Source organism: Scyliorhinus torazame, chromosome 11 (assembly GCF_047496885.1).
Source record: "Scyliorhinus torazame isolate Kashiwa2021f chromosome 11, sScyTor2.1, whole genome shotgun sequence".
NCBI lineage: Eukaryota > Metazoa > Chordata > Chondrichthyes > Carcharhiniformes > Scyliorhinidae > Scyliorhinus > Scyliorhinus torazame.
The window spans coordinates 119,439,761-119,462,838 of NC_092717.1; the positions used below are offsets into that span (position 1 = coordinate 119,439,761).

Consider the following 23,078-nt stretch of genomic DNA (forward strand, 5'->3'; position numbering starts at 1 on the left):
GACCGTAAGCCTGCTCTAGAACTTGGTCCCATTGTCGTCTTTTAAAATTTTTCCTACTTCAAGACTGTGAAGAAAATAACTTTACAACTCTGTTTCAAAATAAATAACTTTGTCTTTATTGACCAAAGTCTGCATGCAGATGGCTACAGGTTAGAGAGAGAGAGAGCTGTTAAGGTAAACCTGCTCATTCTTTCTCAAGCTCGCAAAGACATGGAGAAAACGTTCAATATTTATACAAAAGCTGTATCATTTTACAAAAACAGACCTTGTTCAAAAATGTCAATACAGTCATAACTTCTGATCAAACATGTTGTCATGGAAAGACCCTGACTCGGCTTATTTGCAGTATTTTGTGTTTAGAGGATTTAAGACGTGGTCCTATTTTGTTTTTCACCTCTGCCCTCATGATGCCTTGACGCAGATGGACCTAGGTCATGAGGAGGTTGTGTTACTAGGACATTCCTAGATCGTGGCTTTGTTATCAGGTTTTACTAAGGTCAGGCACTATTTTCCCTCTTCTGGCCTTGTATGATACGATTATGTGGATTCTTAGCTTTGTCTAGTTTGTCAGGGTCTGATCTTGGCACTTAGCTGACACAGCTGTCTTACACTTGGTTACATAAGTTGGCTATTTTTCCCATCATGCTATTGCTGAGTTTGTACACTTTCACACCATCAAGATGTGTGTCTCTGCACAGCTGGAGGGTGTAGGTGTGCAGTGTAACTAGTTTTCGGCTGTGGCATCCTCTGGTTCCTCATCCGAGATCTTGTCAGGGGTGGAGCTGAAGGCCTGACTTGTCGGTGCCCTTGGGAGTTTTCCAGAGGTGCCTATGAAAGAAAAGAGAGATAATTTGTGCATGGTCGATGACTCTAAAACAGGACAAAACACTCACAGTATAGTTGTGTGGGATGAACTGGTGGATGATTTTCACTTGGTATGCGTCACCCACCTCATTGTCAGTGTAGGCACTGTTTATACCCTCTCCTGCCAGCTCTGCTTTCAAACTGATAAAGGGCTTTGATTTCCAGCACCCCACTTCCTTGTGATTGCCCACTAGCTTACCCTACATAAAGACAGATGGAGAGACTATGAGCAAGATGCATAGCAGGCCAGATTACAAGGATGTCTAGCACATATGGGTAGTGAATAGAGCCTTGGACGGGATGAGGATATAAGGTCCAGAGGAGATGAGGCCAGATGGAGATGGGATGGCGTGTGTGAGAGAGTGAGTGGTGTTATGACCGGTCCCAGGCGAAGTTCCCTAATTTGTTAACATCTGGATGGATGGGGTACCCCTGAATTATTATTTATATGAAGGAGGAAAGGAGGCATAGACTATTTTCTTTTTTAAAAAATAAATTTAGAGTGCCCAATTCATTTTTTCCAATTAAGGGGCAATTTAGCGTGGCCAATCCACCTACCATGCACATCTTTGGGTTGTTGGGGTGAGACCCATGCAAACACGGGGAGAATGTGCAAACTCCACACGGAAGTGACCCAGGGCCGGGATCGAACCTGGGATCTCGGCGCCATGAAGCAGCAGTACTAACCATTGCACCATCATGCTGTCCCTAGACTATTTTCTAAATGGGGAAATGCTTAGGATATCAGAAGCACAAAGGACTTGGGAGTCCTTGTTCAAGGTTCTCTTAAAGTTTTTTTTTTTTTAAATATATTTTATTGAAATTTTTTTCCCTGAGCAACATTTTTCCCGCTTACAAAACAAGCGAAACGATAACAGTAACAAAACAGAAATGTTTTAACTTTTTAACAATAATAATAATAATATACAAGTAACAAAACCTCGTACTCTATTGTCCTATACTCAACTGAGCCTCCTCCCCCCCCTCCCCCCCCACTCCCTCCCCCCTGGGTTGCTGCTGCTGGTCATCCGTCTTCCCTCTAACGTTCCCCTAGGTAGTCGAGAAATGGCTGCCACTGCCTGGTGAACCCTTGAGCCGATCCTCTCAGGGCAAACTTTATCTGCTCCAGTTTAATAAACCCCGCCATATCGTTTACCCAGGCCTCCAGTCCGGGGGGTTTCGCCTCCTTCCACATGAGTAGGGTCCTGCGCCGGGCTACGAGGGACGCAAAGGCCACGACATCGGCCTCTTTCGCCTCCTGCACTCCCGGCTCTTCCGCAACTCCAAATAGAGCTAACCCCCAGCCTGGTTTGACCCGGGCCTTCACCACCTGCAAAATCACTCCCGTCACTCCCTTCCAATACCCTTCCAGTGCCGGGCACGCCCAAAACATATGTGCGTGGTTTGCCGGGCTCCCGCCACACCTCCCACATTTGTCCTCCACTCCAAAGAACCTGCTCAATCTTGCTCCTGTTATGTGTGCTCTATGTAGCACCTTAAATTGAATCAGGCTAAGCCTGGCGCATGAGGAAGAGGAATTTACCCTGCTTAGGGCATCAGCCCACATACCCTCCTCTATCTCCTCCCCTGATTCTTCTTCCCACTTTCTTTTTAGTTCGCCCACCGACTCCTCCCCCTCTTCCCTCATCTCACTATAAATCTCTGACACCTTGCCCTCTCCGACCCACACCCCTGAAAGCACCCTGTCCTGTATCCCCTGTGTCGGGAGCCGCGGAAATTCCCTCACCTGTTGTCTAGTAAACGCCCTCACCTGCATATATCTCAAGAAATTCCCCCGGGGTAACTTATACTTTTCCTCCAGTGCTCCCAAGCTCGCAAAAGTCCCATCTATGAATAAATCTCCCACCTTCCTAATTCCCAACTGGTACCAGCTTTGAAATCCTCCATCCATTCTTCCTGGGGCGAACCTATGGTTGTTCCTGATTGGGGACCCCACCAGGGCTCCCCGCACCCCTCTCTGTCGCCTCCACTGTCCCCATATGTTCAGTGTTGCTGCCACCACCGGGTTCGTGGTGTACTTTTTCGGTGAGAACGGTAGCGGCGCCGTCACCAGCGCCTCTAGACTCGTCCCTTTACAGGACCTTCTCTCCAGCCTTTTCCACGCCGCTCCCTCACCCTCCATCATCCATCTACGTATCATTGCCACATTGGCGACCCAATAATAATCTCCCAAGTTCGGTAGTGCAAGTCCTCCTCTGTCCCTACTGCGCTGAAGGAACCCCCTCCTTACTCTCGGAACTTTCCCTGCCCACACAAAGCTCGTAATGCTCCTATCTATTTTATTAAAAAAGGTCCTGGTGATTAAAATAGGGAGACATTGAAATACAAATAAGAACCTCGGGAGGACCATCATCTTAATTGCTTGCACCCTGCCCGCCAGCGATAAAGGCTGCATGTCCCACCTCTAAAGTCCTCCTCCATTTGTTCTACCAGCCGTGTCAGATTAAGTCTGTGCAAGGTTCCCCAGCTCCTAACGATCTGAATCCCCAAGTATCGGTAGTTTCTTTCCATTTTCCTTAGCGGTAAGCCTTCTATCTCTCTACTCTGGTCCCCTGGATGTATCACATATAATTCACTCTTCCCCATGTTTAACCTATACCCCGAAAATTCCCCGAACCTCCTCAAGATTCTCTATCATCCCCCCCGCTGGGTCCGACACGTATAGCAATAGGTCATCCGCGTATAACGAGACTCGGTGTTCTTCTCCCCTTCTAGTCACCCCTCTCCATTTCCTGGAGTCTCTCAGCGCCATGGCCAGAGGTTCAATTGCCAGTGCAAACAACAATGGAGACAGCGGGCATCCCTGTCTTGTTCCCCTATATAATCGGAAATACTCCGATCTATGTCGACCTGTAACTACGCTTGCCGTCGGTGCCCCATAAAGTAGTCTAATCCAGCGAATAAATCCGTTCCCAAACCCAAACCTCCTTAACACTTCCCATAAATGCTCCCACTCCACCCTATCAAATGCCTTCTCTGCGTCCATTGCCGCCACTATCTCTGCCTCCCCCTCCACTGAGGGCATCATTATCACCCCTAATAGCCGTCGCACGTTAACATTCAAATGTCCCCCTTTTACGAACCCTGTCTGGTCTTCGTGCACCACCCCTGGGACACAGTCCTCTATCCTCGATGCCAGCACCTTTGCTAGCAGTTTGGCGTCCACGTTCAATAGTGAAATAGGTCTATAGGACCCACACTGCATCGGATCTTTGTCCCTCTTCAAAATTAGCGATATCGTCGCCTCCGACATTGTCGGGGGTAGTGTCCCCCCTTCCCTGGCCTCATTGAACGTCCTCGCCAACAACGGGGCCAACAAGTCCACATATTTTCTGTAGAATTCCACTGGGAACCCGTCCGGCCCCGGGGCCTTCCCTGCTTGCATGCTTCCCAGTCCCTTAATAACCTCGTTCACCTCAATCGGCGCCCACAGGCCTGCCACCGCCTGCTCCTCCACTTTCGGAAACCTCAACTGGTCCAGGAACTGCCGCATCCCCTCCTTTCCCTCTGGGGGCTGAGACCTATACAGTTCTTCATAAAAGGTCTTAAACACCTCATTTATCTTTCCTGCCCTTCGCACAGTGTCTCCCCTTTCATCCCTAATTCCTCCTATCTCCCTCGCTGCTGCCCTCTTTCGCAGTTGGTGCGCCAACAGGCGACTAGCCTTTTCCCCATATTCATACCTTCTCCCCTGTGCCTTCCTCCACAGTACCTCCGCCTTTCTGGTGGTCAGAAGGTCAAACTCGGTCTGGAGTCGTCTCCTCTCCCTGTACAGCTCCTCCTCCGGGGTCTCTGCAAATTCCCTGTCCACCCTTAAAATCTCCCCCAGTAATCTATCCCTTTCCTTGGCCTCTGTTTTCCTTTTGTGGGCCCCAATAGAAATCAGCTCTCCTCTGACCACCGCTTTTAGTGCTTCCCAGTCCACTCCCACAGGTACCTCGCCATCGTCATTGACCTCCAGGTATCTCTCGATACACCCCCTCACTCTTGCACACACTCCCTCATCCGCCATCAGTCCCACATCTAATCGCCAGAGTGTTCTCTGCTCCCTGTCCTCTCCTACTTCCAGGTCCACCCAATGTGGGGCATGATCCGAAACCGCTATGGCTGAGTATTCAGCTTCTTCCACCCTAGAGATCAACGACCTTCCTAAAACAAAAAAATCTATCCGGGAGTACACTTTTTGGACGTGGGAGAAGAAGGAATACTCCCTAGCCCTGGGTCTAAGAAATCGCCATGGATCCACTCCCCCCATTTGGTCCATAAACCCCTTAAGTACCTTGGCCGCTGCCGGCCTTCTTCCAGTCCTTGAGCTGGATCTATCTAGCCCCGGGTCCAGCACCGTATTGAAGTCCCCTCCTAAAATCAAATTTCCTGCCTCCAGGTCCGGAATACGCCCCAGCATCCGTCTCATGAACCCCGCATCGTCCCAATTTGGGGCACACACATTAACCAACATGACCTCCATTCCCTCCATCCTACCACTCACCATTACATATCTACCTCCACTATCTGCTACGATGTTCTTTGCTTCAAATGCTACTCGTTTCCCCACCAAAATGGCCACCCCTCTGTTCTTTGCGTCCAGTCCTGAGTGGAACACCTGTCCCACCCATCCTTTCCTTAGCCTAACTTGGTCCCCCACCTTTAGGTGCGTCTCTTGGAGCATAACCACGTCTGCCCTTAGTCCTTTCAAATGCGCGAGCGCTCGGGCCCTTTTTATCGGTCCATTCAGGCCTCTCACGTTCCACGTGATCAGCCTCACTGGGGGGCTACCTGCCCCCCTCCCGTGTCGACTAGCCATTACCTTCTCTAGGCCAGTCCCATATCCCGCCTCCGCGCTCCCGCTCGCTCCCCCAGCGTCGCATTCCGCCCCCGACCACCCTCTCTTTAGCCATTTCCTTTTGGATTTCCGCAGCAGCAACCCAGTTGTCCCCCCCCCCCCCCCCCCCCCCCGCTAGATCCCTATCTAGCTTGATTGCTCCCCCCATATCACTTCCGTAAGTCAGCTGACTTCAACTGACCCCGGCTACTCCTGCTCGCTCCTCGGCCCCCCCGGTGTGAGGGAACTCCCATCCGCCTTGCGCCTGTTTTCCCACCTTATTCTTTCTGGCACGGGAACATCCCTTTACCTGACCCGCCTCTTATGGCGCAGCTCCCTTTCCCCTCCCCCTCCCCTTCCTCTGACTATGTCCCGCCTCTCCCCCCTCACCGGCGCCCACATTTCCCCAGTGTCCCCCCCCTTCCCTGTTTACTTCTCGATTGACTTTCACCATCCCATTAACAAAAACAATAATAACAACAATAACAACAGTACCAGTTCCCTGCATCATCAGTCCCTCAGTTCCGGTCCAGTTTCTCTTCATTGATGAAGGACCATGCTTCCTCCGCCGTCTCGAAATAATAGTGTCTCTCCTGATGCGTGACCCATAGTCTTGCCGGCTGCAGCATCCCAAACTTCACCTTCCTTTTGTGCAAAACCTTTTTGGTTCGGTTGAAGCTCGCCCTCCTTCTCGCCACCTCCGCACTCCAATCCTGGTAGATCCTTACCACCGCATTCTCCCATCTGCTACTCCGCACCTTTTTAGCCCATCTCAGGACCTCTTCTCTGTCCTTAAGGCGGTAGAATCGCACGATTATCGCCCTCGGTGGTTCTCCTGCTTTTGGTCTTCTCGCCTGGATCCGATTTGCCCACTCCACCTCCATGGGGCCCGCAGGAGCCTCAGCACCCATCAGTGAGCTCAGCATCTTACTTGCGTACGCTCCACAGTCCACTCCTTCCACACCCTCCGGGAGACCTAGTATCCTAAGGTTCTTCCTTCGCGCTCCATTTTCAAGGGCCTCAATCCTATCAGCACACTTTTTATGAAGTGCCTCGTGCGTCTGAGTCTTGACCGCCAGGCCCAGGACCTCGTCCTCAATACCTGATACCTTCTGCTCCACCACGCGAAGTTCAGTCTCCTGGGTCTTTAAAGTCTCCTTAAGCCCCTCAATTGCCTGTAACAACGGGGTCATTACCTCCTTCTTCAGCAGGTCCACGCACCATCTCACCACCTCGTCCTGCTCAGGCCCCCATGTCACCTGTGGTTTCTCCGCCACCATTTTGTTCCACTCCCTCTGACATTCTGGCTGCAGATTCTTCGGGCTGCAGCCGCCGCCGGTGGTTTTTCCCTCCGTCGTTCGGGGGGGGACTCCCTTCCCTCGCGCCTCGCACCGGGTTTTACGGCCGTCCAAGTCCCCGTTGGGGCTCTTAAAAGAGCCCGAAGTTCCGTCGGAGCTGGAGCCACCGAAACGTGCGGATAGCTCATCCCTGCCACTACCGGAAGTCCAAGGTTCTCTTAAAGTTAACGTGCAGGTTCAATCGACAGTTAGGAAGGCAAATGCAATGTTAGCATTCATGTCGAGAGGGCTAGAATACAAGAACAGAGATATACTTCTCAGGCTGTATAAGGCTCTGGTCAGACCCCATTTGGAGTATTGTGAGCAGTTTTGAGCCCATATCTAAGGAAGGATGTGTTGGCCTTGGAAAGGTTCCAGAGGAGGTTCACAAGAATGATCCCTGGGATGAAGAGCTTGCTGTATGAGGAATGGTTGAGGACTCTGGGTCTGTACTCGTTGGCGTTTAGAAGGATGATGTTGGATCTTATTGAAATTTATAGGATATTGCAATGCTTAGATAGAGTGGAGATGGAGAGGATGTTTCCATTTGTAGGAAAAACTAGAACCAGAGGAAACAATCTCAGAATTAAGGGATGATCATTTAAAACAGAGATGAGGAGGAATTTCAGCCAGAGGGTGGTGAATCTGTGGAACTCACTGCCACGGAAAGCTGTGGAGGCCAAATCACTGAGTGGCTTTATGACAGAGATAGATAGGTTCTTGAAGAATAAGGGGATCAGGGGTTATGGGGAGAAGGCAGGAGAATGGGGATGAGAAAAATATCAGCCATGATTGAATGGCAGAGCAGACTCAATGGGCCGAGTGGCCTAATTCTGCTCCAATGTCTTCTGGTCGTATGACCTTATGGTTGTGCCCCGGGTGAAGAGGGTGAACTGGCTCCCTTTCGTTATTTAATCCCCCCGGTTGGTCGCAACAAGATTCATTTTTAAATAATCCCTTCTCTTGCGGATACTTTTTTCCAGTCCCAATATTTATGTTTTAAAAGGATCTAATTTAACCAGGCTTTCTTGAGTTAAAGAAAGAGTGAGTTTATTAGCTACTAAATGCAAGAAAATTATAAACGCATGCACATACATTCACACAGATTAGAAATGTGAATTGAGTCCAAAAATACGTTTTAGAAAGTATACAAATCATTCTTTGACTCGTCCATGAGGAGCACAAGTCCCGACATACGTGATGTTAGATAATTTTGACAATCTAAATTCTCCCTCCATGTACCTGAACAGGCACCGAAATATAGCGACTTGGGGCTTTTCACAGTAACTTCATTGCAGTGTTAATGTAAGCCTACTTGTGACAATAATAAAGATTATTATTACTATTATGGATGGTGGAACATTGAGGCCGTTGTGATTCCAGTAGCACTGAATTCAGCAGGTGAATAGCCTGTTTGGAGGTTCCGGTGTTCTGCGGTTTTGCAGAGAAGCTGCCCTGTTTCCTTTTCGGCGATGGCTTTGCTGACTTGACTTGTGTCAACAATCAGAGAGAGAGGTACTGACAAACGTTTGGAGGGGTTTGCTGCGGTCTTCTCTTCTGTGTCAAACAGTGACACACTCAGCACTAATCGACACTAAGTTTTGCAGCTGGCTTTTATCCCAGTCTTTGTATATTACTGGAAGGCAAAAATCCATAAACTGGTCTGGTTCATTGCTCTCATTCCTGCTGAGATGATAGCCAGCTACCATTATCTCCACAGGGGATGGCAGTTAGTTTATGAAAGGTTTTTATACTGTTGATGTATCCTTGTCTGGAGACAGGGTGTAATTCTATTCTCTCTCTCTTAGTATCACACACCAGCAATTCAGCTAATGGCTGAATGGTGTGAGGGTGGTGTGGGGATAATGTGGGAGTGGGGGTGGTGAGAGGGTGGTGTGGGGGCGAGGGTGTGGTGTGAGGGGGGTGTGGGTGAGGGTGGTGTGAGAGTGATGCGGGGGTGAGGGTGGTGTGAGGGTGAGGATGGTGTGGGGATGGTGTTGGGGGGGTTGACACACATGTCACAGGGAACCGCAACTCAGTGGGGTCTCACTTCCTCACCCAATGTCGACCTCCACCCCAGTGACTGCCCTTTCCTCGGGCCACTGATCAGGTCCAAGGCCTGCTGCTATGCCACGGTGAGGCGCCGCAGGTCCAATGGTCCTCCCCAGCCTTTTCCCACTCCCAGCGGTTAAAGGCGGCCTTCTCCTGGGGGCGGGGGGAGGGGGAAAACAGAAAACACCCAGTGTTAGACAGTGTGAAGCATGTAGCCAGGGGGTGGGTCGCTGGTGGCTACAGTGGCTAGGGCACCAAGCCATGGCAGCTGGTATGGGTGCTGGCATGTGGTGCAGGGTGGGGGTTCAGACGCTCTCCAGGTGAGGGGGACTAGTGTTACGGGTGTGAGAGATGGGGTTGGTGCCAGGGCACAGTGCTGCCTACTCACCCTAGACACCCTGCGGAGGTTGTGCAGTTTCTTATGGCACTGCTGGCCAGTCCGGATGGTGTTGCTCATGGTGTCTCTGCCACCTCCACCGGGGCCTGGTGAATGGTAGCAGCTGGCATCCTCCTTCCAGGGCCAGGGTACAGGGCCTCCCACCTCTCCTCCACGGCAGGAGAGACCTCTCTAGCAGGGTCTCAAGCTTGGCATCCGTAAAACAGGGTGCCACTCTCCTTGCTGCCATCTTGGTTGCTGGAATGGTGTGTGTGGGGAGTGCAGTGTGTATATGCAGCTGTAGCTTGTTGGCCTCCTGAGTGTCAATCGCGAAACCGACAAATCTGACACCGTTTCTCATTGGAATTGATTGTGTTCCATGTGGCGCCGGAGCTAGTCCCTCAGCAGTCATTGAATTGGTCCAGGTGTGGCGCCAGTTTTGTTATCGTAAAACTCCGCGAATCCTGCCCCGTATCAACACTTAGTCTCAGGGTCGGAGAATTCCACCGCACATTTTTCACAGGATTATTTGTTTTTATAGGAAACAGTCCACAGCCACCCCCAGCTTCCGCTGTCTCCCTATTTTGCCAGAGTATAATGTTGAGTGACCGTTTTTGGAGAATTGCCGAACCGACTACTGTTCTGGCCCGTGCCGGTGAATTCTCTTCCCGGCATCATGACAGCAAATCTTCCAGAGTCTTTAGATTAACACAGGATGAGCCTCTTCAACCAGACACAATCCTGCCTCCCACATTCTGTCTGGTAGCTCACTGAGAACGCACAGCCTTCTCCCCTCTGCTGACCCCTCGAGCTGCAACCATATGGCTTTGTGTTTCTCTCTCTTTTTGTCCAAAATCCTAGAGATGGAAAGACTGTCCTGTCAGCCCAGCTGCTCCTTTTAAAAATTAATTTAGAGCATCCAATTATTTTTTTCCAATTAAGGGACAATTTAGCATGGCCAATCCACCTAACCTGCACATCTTTGGGTTGTGGGGGTGAGACCCATGCAGGCACGGGGAGGATGTGCAAACTCCACATGGACTGGGACCCAGGGCTGGGATCGATCCCGGGTCCTCGGCGCTGTAGGCTACAGTGCTAACCACTGTGCCACCATGCTGCCAGCCCAGCGGCTCATGCCTTTGTTTTCAGGTGTGAAATATAGCATGCACACTTCAATGGCCCCCTGGTCAAGCCTTGCCACAGGCTTAGTGTCAGACAGAACAAATAGAAGATAGCACAATTCTCTTTATTTCCCTATTAAATTTTGATCCTGTTAGCCCCTGTGTCTAACTCCTTCTTGAAAACATACAGCCGCAACAGCTTCCTCTGACAGTGAATTCCACAGGCTCACCACGATCTGTTTGAAGAAATTTCTCCTCATCTCAGTCCTAAAAGGTTTACCCCATATCATTAGACCATGACCTCTGGTTCCGGGCACCCCCATCATATCCTTCCTGTATCTACCCTGTCTAGCCCTATTAAAATTTTATGGGTTTCTATAAGATTCCCCCCTCATTCTTCTGAACTTCAGTGAATATAATCATAACCAACTCAATCTCTCCTCATACGCCAGTCCCGCCATCCCAGGAATTAGTCTGGTAAACCTTAGCTGCACTCCCTCGATAGCAAGAACATCCTTCCTCAGATAAGGAGACCAAAACTGCACTCAATGTTCCAGGTGTAATCTCATCAAGACCCTGTATAGTTGGAGCAAGACATTCCTGCTCCTGTACTCGAATTCTCTCGCTATGAAGGCCAACATACAATTTGCTCTCTTTACTGCCTGCTGCACCTGCATGCTTACCTTCAGTGGCTGGTATAATGAGGACACCCAGGTCTTGTTGCACATTCCCCTCTATTAATTAATTGCTATTCACATTTCGCGACATTATACTGCATCTACAAAGCATTTTTCCACTCATTCAACTTGTCCAAATCACACACAAGCATCTCTGCATCCACCTCACAGTCCACCCTCCCACCCAGCATTGTGTCATCTGCAAATTTGGTGGTATTACATTTAGTTTCCTCACCTGAATCATTAATATGTATTGTGAATAGCTGGGGTCCCAGCACCAAACCCTGCTGTACCCCACTAGCCACTGCCTGCCATTTTGAAACAAAATGTTGATTACTACTCTTTGTTTCCTGTCTGACAACCAGTTTTCTATACATCTCAACACACGAGCCTCAATTCCATGCACTTTAATTTTACATGCTAATCTCTTATGTGGGACTTTGTCGAAACCCTTCTGACAGTCTTTTGTGAGGGCCACAAAGAATCCAGCACGAGTTTTAAGGATACAAAGTAATAACATTTATTTACAATAACATATATATATATATATATATAACAGCAGCAGCAACTTCCCTTGCTGCACACTGCTTCCTGCTGGTTCCAAACTGGCCAGCTTTATTTATACTTGGAGTTTACTAATGGTTTCTCTGCCCCCCTCATTGGGGAAGCTCATACTCCCACAGGATTGTGGGATTGTCATTAGTCCCCAGCCAATGGTAAGCAGGCAGGTTATAACATCCCTCCCCCACAAAGTCCAAGGAATACCCGAAGACCCTGGCGAAGGAGCGCGTCGGACTCGTTTTGCCGCAGGTCGGACACCATTTGCACGCGGCGTTGGATCAGGCGGCGTGTAACGAGACGGAGACCGGCGCTTCCGCGATGAACGGCGTAGCGGTTTTACATCCACGGCCCGTGGACCCGAGGATTCCACCTCTGATGCGTCCTGTGTCTCCATCTCGGAGTCAGAGTCTGCTGCATCCGTCATGTCAGGGTCTCTATCTCCATTCGGTTCTGCAACGACCTGCGCAGGCTTTGAGTGAGGCACCAGTGGAAGATTGTGAGGACTACCTTCCCTTGTCTCTGGTCTCTGTGGCTGTAGAAATTAGCTCCGGGGGCGGGGAATCTTTGGAGGGGATAGTCTTCTGGACCGAACGTGGTCTACATGTTTGCGCTGGAGACGATCCTGGGCTTGCACCTGGTAAGATATAGGGCCCGTTTGGTGAAAGATGACGCCAGGAACCCACTGGGCACCACCAGCAAAATTCCAAATGAACACTGGGTCACCGGGTGCAAACTGCCGAATCGGCCGATGCCGAGAAAATCCCTGTCCCTGCCGTTCTTGTGTGCGGCGTACTTTTGCGCCAATGTCCGGGAAAACCATACTAAGGCGGGTGCGAAGTCTCTGGCCCATTAGAAGTTCTGCGGGAGCTACCCCAGTCACCGCATGGGGGGTGGTCCTATACGTAAACAAAAAGCGAGCCAGTCTTGTGTCCATTGATCCGGAAGACTGCTTCTTTAGGCCTCTTTTGAATGTCTGCACTGCGCGCTCTGCCAACCCATTTGAAGCTGGGTGGTAAGGGGCAGTGCGGATATGGCGGATGCCGTTCATCTTCATGAACCTCGCAAACTCCTCACTCGTGAATGGAGTGCCGTTATCCGTGACCAGCACTTCGGGGAGGCCATGCGTACTAAATGACAAACGCATCTTTTCAATTGTTGCGCAGGACGTTGTCCCCTGCATCTTATGCACCTCTAGCCATTTAGACTGGGCGTCGATTAATAGAAGGAACATGGATCCTTGAAAAGGGCCTGCGAAATCTGCATGCAAGCGTGCCCAAGGCCGCCCTGGCCATTCCCAGTGATGTAGGGGCGCAGCCGGCGGAAGCTTCTGATGCTCCTGGCAAATGGAGCAGTTTTGGGCCACCTTTTCAATGTCAGCGTCGAGGCCTGGCCACCAGACATAACTCGGGGCCAACATTTTCATTTTGGTCACACCTGGATGCCCATTGTGCAAGTCTCTTAGTATCAGCTCCTGGCCTTTTTCCGGGACAATCACATGCGTCCCCCACAAGAGGATGCCGTATTCCACGCTGAATTCTGACAGCTTGGAGGAAAATGCCCGCAACTCGCCTGGGAGCTGTCTATGCTGCCCACCATACAGGACTATGTGCCGAACCTTTGACAGGACTGGCTCCGTCTGGGTCCACTCACGGATCTGTGATGCCGTGACAGGCAAGGTGTCCATCAAATTTAGGGTTGCAACCACCTCACCGGTCGTGGGGGTCGACATGGGGCTGGTCGATAAAGGCAATCGGCTCAGTGCGTCGACATTTGCTATCTGCGTTCCTGGTTTGTGCTCCAGAGAATACTCGTATGCAGCAAGCAACAAAGCCCAGCGCTGGATCCGTGCGGAAGCAATGGGCGATATTGGCTTATCCTCTCTGAAAAGTCCCAGCAGAGGCTTATGATCAGTCACGATAGTGAAATGGCGGCCATACACGTACTGGTAGAAGCGTTTCACCACAAAAACCACTGCCAGGCCCTCCTTCTCGATCTGCGCGTACTTTTTCTCTGCTGCAGTCAATGTGCGGGAGGCGAAAGCTATCGGTCGCTCGGCCCCGTTCTCCATCTTGTGGGACAGGACGGCCCCAATACCATACGGGGATGCATCACATGTGACGAGCAAAGGCTTTCCAGGATCATAGTGGGTTAGTAACCCAGACGACGACAATTGTTGCTTTACCCGCCGGAAAGCGGTTTCTTGCGGCTGACCCCAAACCCAGGTGTGATTTTTCTTTAGTAGAAGGTGCAACGGGGCCAGCGTAGTTGCCAGATTGGGGAGGAACTTCCCGTAATAGTTTACGAGACCGAGAAAAGAACGAAGATGTGAAGTGTCAGTCGGGGCGGGGGCCTGTTGAATCGCACGCACCTTCTCTGCGACGGGGTGCAAACCTTCGCGGTCCACCCGATAACCTAGGTAGACTACTTCCTTTGCCTGAAATATGCACTTTGTGCGACGTAAACGGACTCCAGCCTCCGAAAAGCGTCTAAGGACAGCCTCCAGATTTTCCAAATGTTCCTGCTCCGACGTCCCTGTAATCAAAACGTCATCTAAGTAGACAGCAACACGTGGTAAACCTCTCAAAATGCCCTCCATAACACGTTGAAAAATAGCGCAGGCAGAGGATACTCCAAAGGGCAACCGTGTATATTCATACAGGCCCTGGTGTGTATTAATCGTTACATATGGTCGGGAGGCAAGGTCCAGCTCCAACTGTAGGTAGGCGTGACTCATATCTAATTTTGTGAAGGAGAGTCCGCCTGCAAGCTTCGTGTAGAGATCCTCTATGCGAGGCATTGGATATCGGTCGAGTCGGGAAGCCGTATACACTGTAAGTTTATAGTCGCCACACAAGCGAACTGTGGCATCTGGCTTCATTACAGGTACAATTGGTGCTGCCCAGTCAGCAAAACGGACGGGCCTGATAATACCCAAACTCTCCAAATGAGTGAGCTCCCCTTCTACCTTCTTGAGCAAGGCGTAAGGCACCGGGCGCGCCCTAAAATAGCGCGGCGTGGCTCCTGGTTCGACTTGGATACGGGCTACGGCCCCTTTTATTTTCCCCAAACCATGCTGGAATATATCTGGGTATCGTCCTAGCACCTCAGTCAACCCTTCAGAAACTGTTTGGAGGATGTGCTGCCATTGCAACCGCAAATGGCACAACCAGTCCCGACCCAACAGGCTGGGCCCATGGCCGCCCACCACGATAAATGGGAAACGCCCTTCCTGGCATCCATAAACAACAGGGGTCATTGTAGTTCCTGCAATGTCCAGTGGTTCCCCCATGTAGGTGGCCAACCTGGCCTGTGAGTCGGTTAATGTAAGGGTCTGTATACCCTGCTTGATGCGGTCGAATGTCCTCTGGGCGATCACGGAGACTGCTGCGTCAGTGTCCAACTCCATCTCAAGCGGGTGACCATTGACCCGTACTGTCACCTTAATGGGGGCCACACGGGGAGCTGCCACACAATGCAGATGCAGGCAGTCATCCTCCGTCTCCACGTCCTCAGGAGTAGTCATCGCAGGTTCATCCACATGGAAGGTACGGCCCCTGGGCTAGTCCCAGTTTTGGTCGGAACGACGGCGCCTCTGGCACCCCCAGGACCGGCGTCCCCGATGGGGTCGGTGACTACAAGTCTGACTCGGACATGGCTCCTCATCCATTGGTTCTGGAGAAGGCTCCCTTCGGGGAGGAATGTCCGACGGCCACTGGCATCGTTCCGGACGTCGCCTCGCCCAAGGTACCGCAGGAGTGCGGGGGGACGTTTTTGCATGGAAGGGGTTGCACCCCAAGGCATGCACTTCCATTCCCTGTAGCTCCTGCTCTCCTTGTTCTGCGCTCTCTCGGTACAATACTATTTGAATGGCCTGTTGAAAAGTCAATGTTGGCTCAGCTAACAACTTTCTCTGGGTGGCCGCATTGTTAATACCGCAAACCAAACGGTCGCGTAACATTTCTGACAAGGTCTCACCATAGTCACAGTACTCCGCAATCCTGCGTAGCCTGGATAGAAAATCGGCAAGGGATTCTCCAGGGGTCCTCTCAGCGGTATTAAACCGGTAACGCTGGACTATCGTGGACGGGGTTGGGTTAAAATGTTGCCCCACTATATTCACAAGTTCATCAAACGTTTTGGTGTCCGGCGCAGCTGGGTACGTAAGGCTCCTAATCACCCCAAATGTACGCGGGCTGCAGGCGGTGAGCAATATGACCACCTGGCGCTCGTTATCGGTGATATTGTTTGCCCAGAAATAGTAACGCATCCGTTGTGCGTACTGGTTCCAGCTTTCCAGCGCAGCATCAAAAACATCCAAACGTCCGTACAGAGGCATGGGAGAACAGAAAACAACTTCCAACCTGTATCCAACAAAAATCCAGGGCGGTGGCTTCAGCAGTGTAGACAGTTATTCACTTTAACCCTCGTCGCCAGTTTTGTGAGGGCCACAAAGAATCCAGCACGAGTTTTAAGGATACAATGTAATAACATTTATTTACAATAACATATATATATATATATATATAACAGCAGCAGCAACTTACCTTGCTGCACACTCCTTCCTGCTGGTTCCAAACTGGCCAGCTTTATTTATACTTGGAGTTTACTAATGGTTTCTCCGCCCCCTCATTGGGGTAGCTCATACTCCCACAGGATTGTGGGATTGTCATTAGTCCCCAGCCAATGGTAGGCAGGCAGGTTATAACACAGTCAAAATAAATCACATCCCTTATCAACGCTACTGGTTACATCATCAAATAATTCCAGTAGATTTGTTAAGCATAGTTTTCCTTTTGTAAATCCATGCTGACTAGGTCTGATTCTACCACTGTTTTCCCAGTGCTCTGCTGTAAAATCTTTGAAAATTGACTCGAGAATTTTCCTCACTACAATGTCAGGCTGACTGGTCTATAATTCCCTGTTTTATCTCAACTTCCTTTTTAGAATAGTGAGGGTACATTAGCTGCCCTCCAATCTGTAGGAACTGTTCCAGAGTCAATAGAATCTTGGAAGGTGACCACCAACGCATCCACTATTTCTAGGGCCACTTCCATAAGTGCTCTGGGATGTGGATTATCAGGCCCTGGAGATTTATCAGCCTTCAATCCCATCAATTTCCTCAGCACCATTCCTCTGCTAATACTGATTTCCTCCAGTACCTCCTTCTCATTAACTCCTGCGTTCCCCAACATTTCTGGTATGTTATTTGTGTCCTCATTGTGAAGACAGAACCAAAGTGTGCATTTAGTTGGTCAACCATTTCTTTGTTCCCCATTACGAATTCCCGTTTCTGACTGTAAGGGACCTACATTTGACTTCACCAATATTTTTCTCTTTACATACCTATATAAGCTTTTAGAGTCAATTTGTTTTGTTCCCCACAAGCTTACTCCCGTACTATATTTTCTCCTTCTTAATCAATCCCTTGGTCCTCCTTTTCTGAATTCTAAACTGCTCCGAATCCCCAGGTCTATTGTTTTTCTTGGCCAATTTGCATGCCTCTTCCTTGGATCTAATTTCCCATGTAAGCCATGGTTTGGCCACCTTTCCTGTTTTCCAGGAATGAACAAGTGTTGCAGTTCACCCATGCACTTTTTGAATGTTTGCCATTGCCTATACACATCAGTCCTTTAAGTAATGTTTCCCCGGGACTCCCGGTGGCGGCCATGGAATGAGAGGTCGCTTATTTGGTAGTTCCCGATCGTGGTGGACCTTTGGGACCTTTTCCCCGACTTATGGGGGATTTGATTGGTAAAAGTGGATACTGGTGAGGTAGAGGAGATGACCCCTCACCAGTTTATGGAGTCATGATCAGAAGTGGTCTGCAAAAGAGAGATTGTTGGGCAAAGAAGGGAGTGGAGCCTGCAGCACAGGAAAACATGGTGGAGGCTCAGGGACTGGGATTGCCGGCACAGTGATCAAAGAGCAGCTGGTGTAATTCCTTCAGGAGAGCTTCGCCAAGCAAAGACAGGAGTACCTGGACCCGATTAAGTCGGGGATTGACCGGGTGGAACAAAGATTGGAAGCCCAGGAACAGGCGATCCAGAAGGTGGAAGAGGCGGTGGTTGAGCACCAGCTAACTGCGATGGCGGCGGAGATGGAGCTGATGAGGAACCACCAGAAAAGGCTGCAGAAGAAGGTGGAGGATCTGGAGAACAGGTCGTGCAGGCAGAATTTTGAGGATCCTTGGCCTCCCGGAGGGCAACAAGGGATCGGACGCAGGAGAATATGTGGCGCGTATGTTCGAGAAGCTGCTGGGAGAAGGTGTGTTTACTCAACTCTTGGAGGTGGACAGGGCACACAGAGCGTTTGAGAGGAATGAATGAGCCGCCGAGGGCGATGGTGGTATGCATTCCGGATCCTGGACAAGGAACAGATCTTGAGGTGGGCCAAGCAGCCGAGGAGCTGTAAATGGGAGAATAATGAGCTGCGCATTTACCAGGACTTGGGTTCGGAACTGGCCAAAAGAAGGGCAAGCTTCAACAGAGTTGAAACGGCCCTCTTCAAGAAAGGGGTGAAGTTCGGCATGTTGTACTCAGTTCGTTTGTGGGTCACTTACGAGGGTCATGAACTTTATATCGGATTGGCGGATGAGGCGATGAACTTAAGGACAAGGGTCTGGCAGGTGATGGAGGACATTGAACTTGGGGGCAAGTAATTCTGTGCCGATGTTGCTAAATTTATTTTCTTTTTGGGTTGTGTATGTAGGGTTTTTGTACCATTTTTTGAGCCGTTGCTCAGTTTTGTACATGGTTAACTTTGTTCTGATAGGGGGATGGTGGATGGAGTTTTCTTCTTTGTGTTTTCTGGGGAATGTTATGTTTTGCATATATATGTTAGAGCGGGGGGGGGGGAGGGAGATCAGTGTGGGTAGGACGCTTGGCGCCATGGGCTACCAGGCTAGCTGGGCGGGCTAGCTCATGGAGGCACAGTGGGGGCGAACAGGTGACCAGTTTGATCTGGGGGTTTGGATTGTTGTTTTGTTTGTGGGGGGGAGGGGGGGAGGGGGGGAATTGTTCCTCTGACAGGGGAGGGACTGGCATTGGGAGACAAATTGGAAGTCGATGATGGTGGGCGGGCCTGAGGAGGTGTGGGACGCGGACTGGAGGCTGGCATAAGAAGGGTGATGGTTGATCGGCAGCGGGGGGAGAGGCACGATGCCCCCCGACCAGGCTGATCACATGAAATGTAAGAGGGCTGAATGCACCAGTCAAGAGGGCTTGCGCGTTCACACATTTGAGGAGGTTGATGGCAGACGTGGTAATGTTACAAGAGACACACCTGAGGGTAGTGGATCACACTAGGCTGAGGAAGGGGCGAGTCGGGCAGGTATTTCATTCAGGGCTAGACTCCAAAACTAGAGGGGTTGCGATCTTTACAATAAGCAGGTGTCATTTGAGGTAGGGAATATAGTGGCGGACTCAGGGGGTAGGCATATCATGGTGAGTGGGAAGTTGGAGGGGATGCCGGTGGTATTAGTGAATATTTATGCACCAAATTGGAATGACATGGAGTTTATGAGGCGGCTGTTAGGGAAGATTCCGGACCTTCTCTCGCATAGGTTGATCATGGGGAGGGACTTTAATACAGTCATTGATCCGAGTTTGGATCGGTCGAGTTCAAGGACAGGGAGGGTGCCAGCCGCGGCAGTGGAGCTGTAGGGGTTTATAGAACGGATGGGGGGCGGGTAGATCTGGCGAGGTTCGGACGGCCAAGAGCGAAGGAGTATTCTTTTTTCTCCCATGTTCACAAAGTGTACTCCCGGATTGATTTTTTCATTTTGAACAGGGCTTTGTTGGCAGTGGTGGTGGATGCCGAGTACTCGCGATTGTTGTGTTGGACCATGCCCCACACTGGGTGGATTTACAGGTGAGCAAGGAGGGGGGTCAGCGCCCGCAATAGTGATTAGATGTGGGACTGTTAGCGGATGAGGAAGTGTGCGGGCGGGTGAGGGAGGCCATCCAGAACTATTTGGAGATAAATGATACTGGAAGCACAGTGGGAGCGAACAGGTGACCAGTTTGATATGGGGGTTTGGATTGTTGTTTTGTTTGGGGGGCAGTAACGGTATGGGAAGCGCTGAAGGCAGTGGTTACAGGCTCATAGGGAGAAGGTGGAGCGGGTAGAGATGGATGGCTGGTTAGAGAAATACTCCAGGTGGACAGAAGGTATTCTGAAGCCCCGGAGGCAGGACTGTTGAAGGAGCGGCAGAATCTGTAGATGGAGTTTGGTCTGATATCCACAGGGAAGGCGGTGGGGCAGTTGAGGAAGGCAAGGGGGGTAGTATATGAATATGGTGAGAAGGCCAGTAGGATGCTAGCACACCAGCTAAGGAAAATGGAGGCGGCCAGGGAGATAGGAAGAGTGAAGGACGGAGCGGGAAACACGGTCTTGGGCCCAGCGGGAGTGAATGGGGTGTTCAAGGGGTTTTACAGTCGGCTGTATGAGTCGGATCAGTCAGCTGGGGTGGAGGGGATGAGGCAGTTTTTGGAGGGTTTGGAGTTTCCGAAGGTGGATGAAGGGTTGGTGGAGGGATTGGGATTGTAGAAGTAGTGGAGGGATTACAGGCCGTGCAGTCGATTATGGCCCCGGGACCGGACGGCTACCCAGTGGAATTTTACAAGACGTTTTCTGGGATGCAGGGCCCGCTGCTAGTGAGGGCATTTAATGAGGCAAGGGAGCGGGGTGTCCTTCCCCCAACAATGTCACAGGCTTCGATCTCATTGATCCTGAAGCGGGAGAAGGACCTAGAGCAATGTGGGTCATACAGACCAATCTCCCTACTGAATGTTGATGCCAAATTGTAGCCCAAAATTCTAGCCTCAAGGATAGAGGACTGTGTTCCTAGGGTGATAGCGGAAGGCCAGACGGGGTTTGTTAAAGGTAGGTGTGGTAGTCACCACTGTTTGTATAATACGTGTATTAGAGGTAATACGGTAAGCCTCCTGTACTACAGGTACGGGGGTAGATCTCTGCCTGCTGGTTCCGCCCAGTATGCGGAGTATAAATGTGTGTGCACACCGAGCTGCTACCTTTTCTAGTAGCAGCTGCAGGAGGCAACACATCTCTGCTTAATAAAACCTCGATTACTCTCTACTCTCGTCTTGTCGTAATTGATAGTGCACCAGTAGGCAGCTACCGGCCAATGTGAGAAGGCTCCTAAATGTGATCATGATGCCCGCCGAGGATGGGGAGGCAGGGGTGCTGGTCGCTATGGACGCGGAGGAGGCTTTCGACCAGGTGGAATGGAATTATCTGTGGGAGGTCCTGGGATGGTTTGGGTTTGGGCAGGGCTTTATTGACTGGGTTCGGTTGCTGTACCAAGCACTGAGTGTGCGGACGAACCGGGTGAATTCAGACTACTTTAGACTGCACCAGGGAACAAGTCAAAAATGTCCCCTCTCCCCACTGTTGGCGCTGAGACTGTCAAAGGTCTGGAAGGGGCTAGTCCGGGGGGGACGGGGGGGAGGGGGGGGGGGCGGGGGACGGGACGGACGACACATGGTCTTGTTATATGCAGACGACCTAGTCCTGTATATTTCTGACCCGTTGCGGGGGGGGGGGGGGGGGGGGGGGGGGGGCGGATTATGCCGATCTTAGGGGAATTTGGCCGGTTCTCAGGGTACAAATTGAATATGGGTAAAAGTGTGATCCAGGCGAGGGGCGAGGGGGCAGGAGAGGAGACTAGGGGAGCTGCCGTTCAAAGTGGTGGGAGGGAGTTTTCGCTATTTGGGTATTCAGGTGGGAAGGGGATGGGAGCAGTTGCATAAATTAAATCTGGGCTGGTTAGTTGAACAAATAAAGGAGGACTTTCGGAGATCGGACATCCTCCCGCTGTCCCTGGTGGAGAGGGTACAGACCGTAAAAATGTCAGTCCCCCGAGATTTTTGTTTGTTTTCCAGTGCCTCCCTATTTTTATACCAAAGGCCTTTTTTAAGCGGGTGAACAGGGTGATCTCTGGGTTTGTGTCGGCGGGTAAAGCCCTGCGTGTAAAGAAAGTACTACTGGGCAGACAATATAGCCATGATTAGGAAGTGGGTAGTGGGGGAGGGGTCGGTGTGGGAGCGGGTAGAGGCGGTCTCATGTAAGGACACAAGTTTGGGGGGCATTGGTAACGGCTCCTCTGCCGTTCTCGCCAGCCCGGTACAGAGAGTCTGGGGGCAATGGTGGAAGCATATGGAATGGAGGGAGCGTCGGTGTGGGCTCCAATTTGGTGTAATCACCGGTTTGTCCCAGGGAGGCTAGATGGGGGTTTCGGAGATGGAAGAGAGCAGGGATTGAGGGGCTGGTGGATCTATTTATTGATTGGAGCTTTCCCTGTTTGGAGAATTTGGAGAAGTTTGAATTGCCGGGAGGGAATGGGTTTCGGTATCTGCAGGTGAGGGATTTTGTGCGAAGACAGGTTTCGACCTTTCCGCTTCTACCGCCACAGGAGATACGGGATAAGGTGGTTTCTAGAACGGGGGTGGAGGAGGGGAAGGTATCGGAAATCTATAAAGAACTTATGGAGTGGGAGGAAACATGGATAGATGAGTTAAAACATAAATGGGAAGATGAGCTGGGTAAAGAGTTAGAGGGGGGTCGTGGGAGGATGCTCTGAGCAGAGTCAACACGCCCTCATCATGTGCCAGGCTCAGCCTAATACAATTCAAGGTGTTTCACCGGACACCCATGACAGTGGCCCGGATGAGCAGGTTTTTTTGGGGTGGAGGACAAATGTGTGAGGTGTGCAGGTGGGCTCGCCAACCATGTCCACATGTTTTGGGCATGCCCGAAGCTTAGGGGATTCTGGCAGGGATTTGCGGATGTCATGTCCACGGTACTAAAAACGAGGGTGGCGCCAAGTCCAGAGGTGGCAATTTCTGGTGTGTCGGAAGACCCGGGAGTCCAAGGGGCGAGAGAGGCTGACGATTTGGCCTTTGCCTCCTTGGTAGCCCGGAGACGGATATTACTGGCGTGGAGGGACTTGAAGCCCCTGAAATCAGAGGTTTGGGTTAGTGACATGGCTGGGTTTCTCAGACTTGAGAAAATTAAGATCGTCCTGAGAGGATCAATGTTACGGTTCGTTCGGAGTTGGCAGCCGTTTATCGACTTCTTCGGAGAAAACTAAACTGTCAGCAAATTCAATAAGGTGGGGGGGTTAGGGGGTAAGTGGGGGTAGTGGGGAGTTAGGCTATTTTCTGTTTAGACTTGGCGGGAACAGTGGGAGATGTAGGGATGTGTTACGCGCTGAACTATGTTTACATT

The 23,078-nt window shown here is 50.8% G+C and overlaps 1 long non-coding RNA gene across 1 annotated transcript in view; it reads right to left on the reverse strand.

Moving 5' to 3' along the window:
- Positions 1–245: 245 nt before the first annotated feature.
- Positions 246–23,078, reverse strand: part of LOC140385494 (uncharacterized) — a 122,775-nt gene continuing 99,942 nt past the window's right edge. Inside the window, exon 4 of the long non-coding RNA XR_011933391.1 lies at positions 246–828. This is a non-coding gene — a long non-coding RNA (uncharacterized lncRNA). The remainder of the gene's footprint in view (positions 829–23,078) is intronic.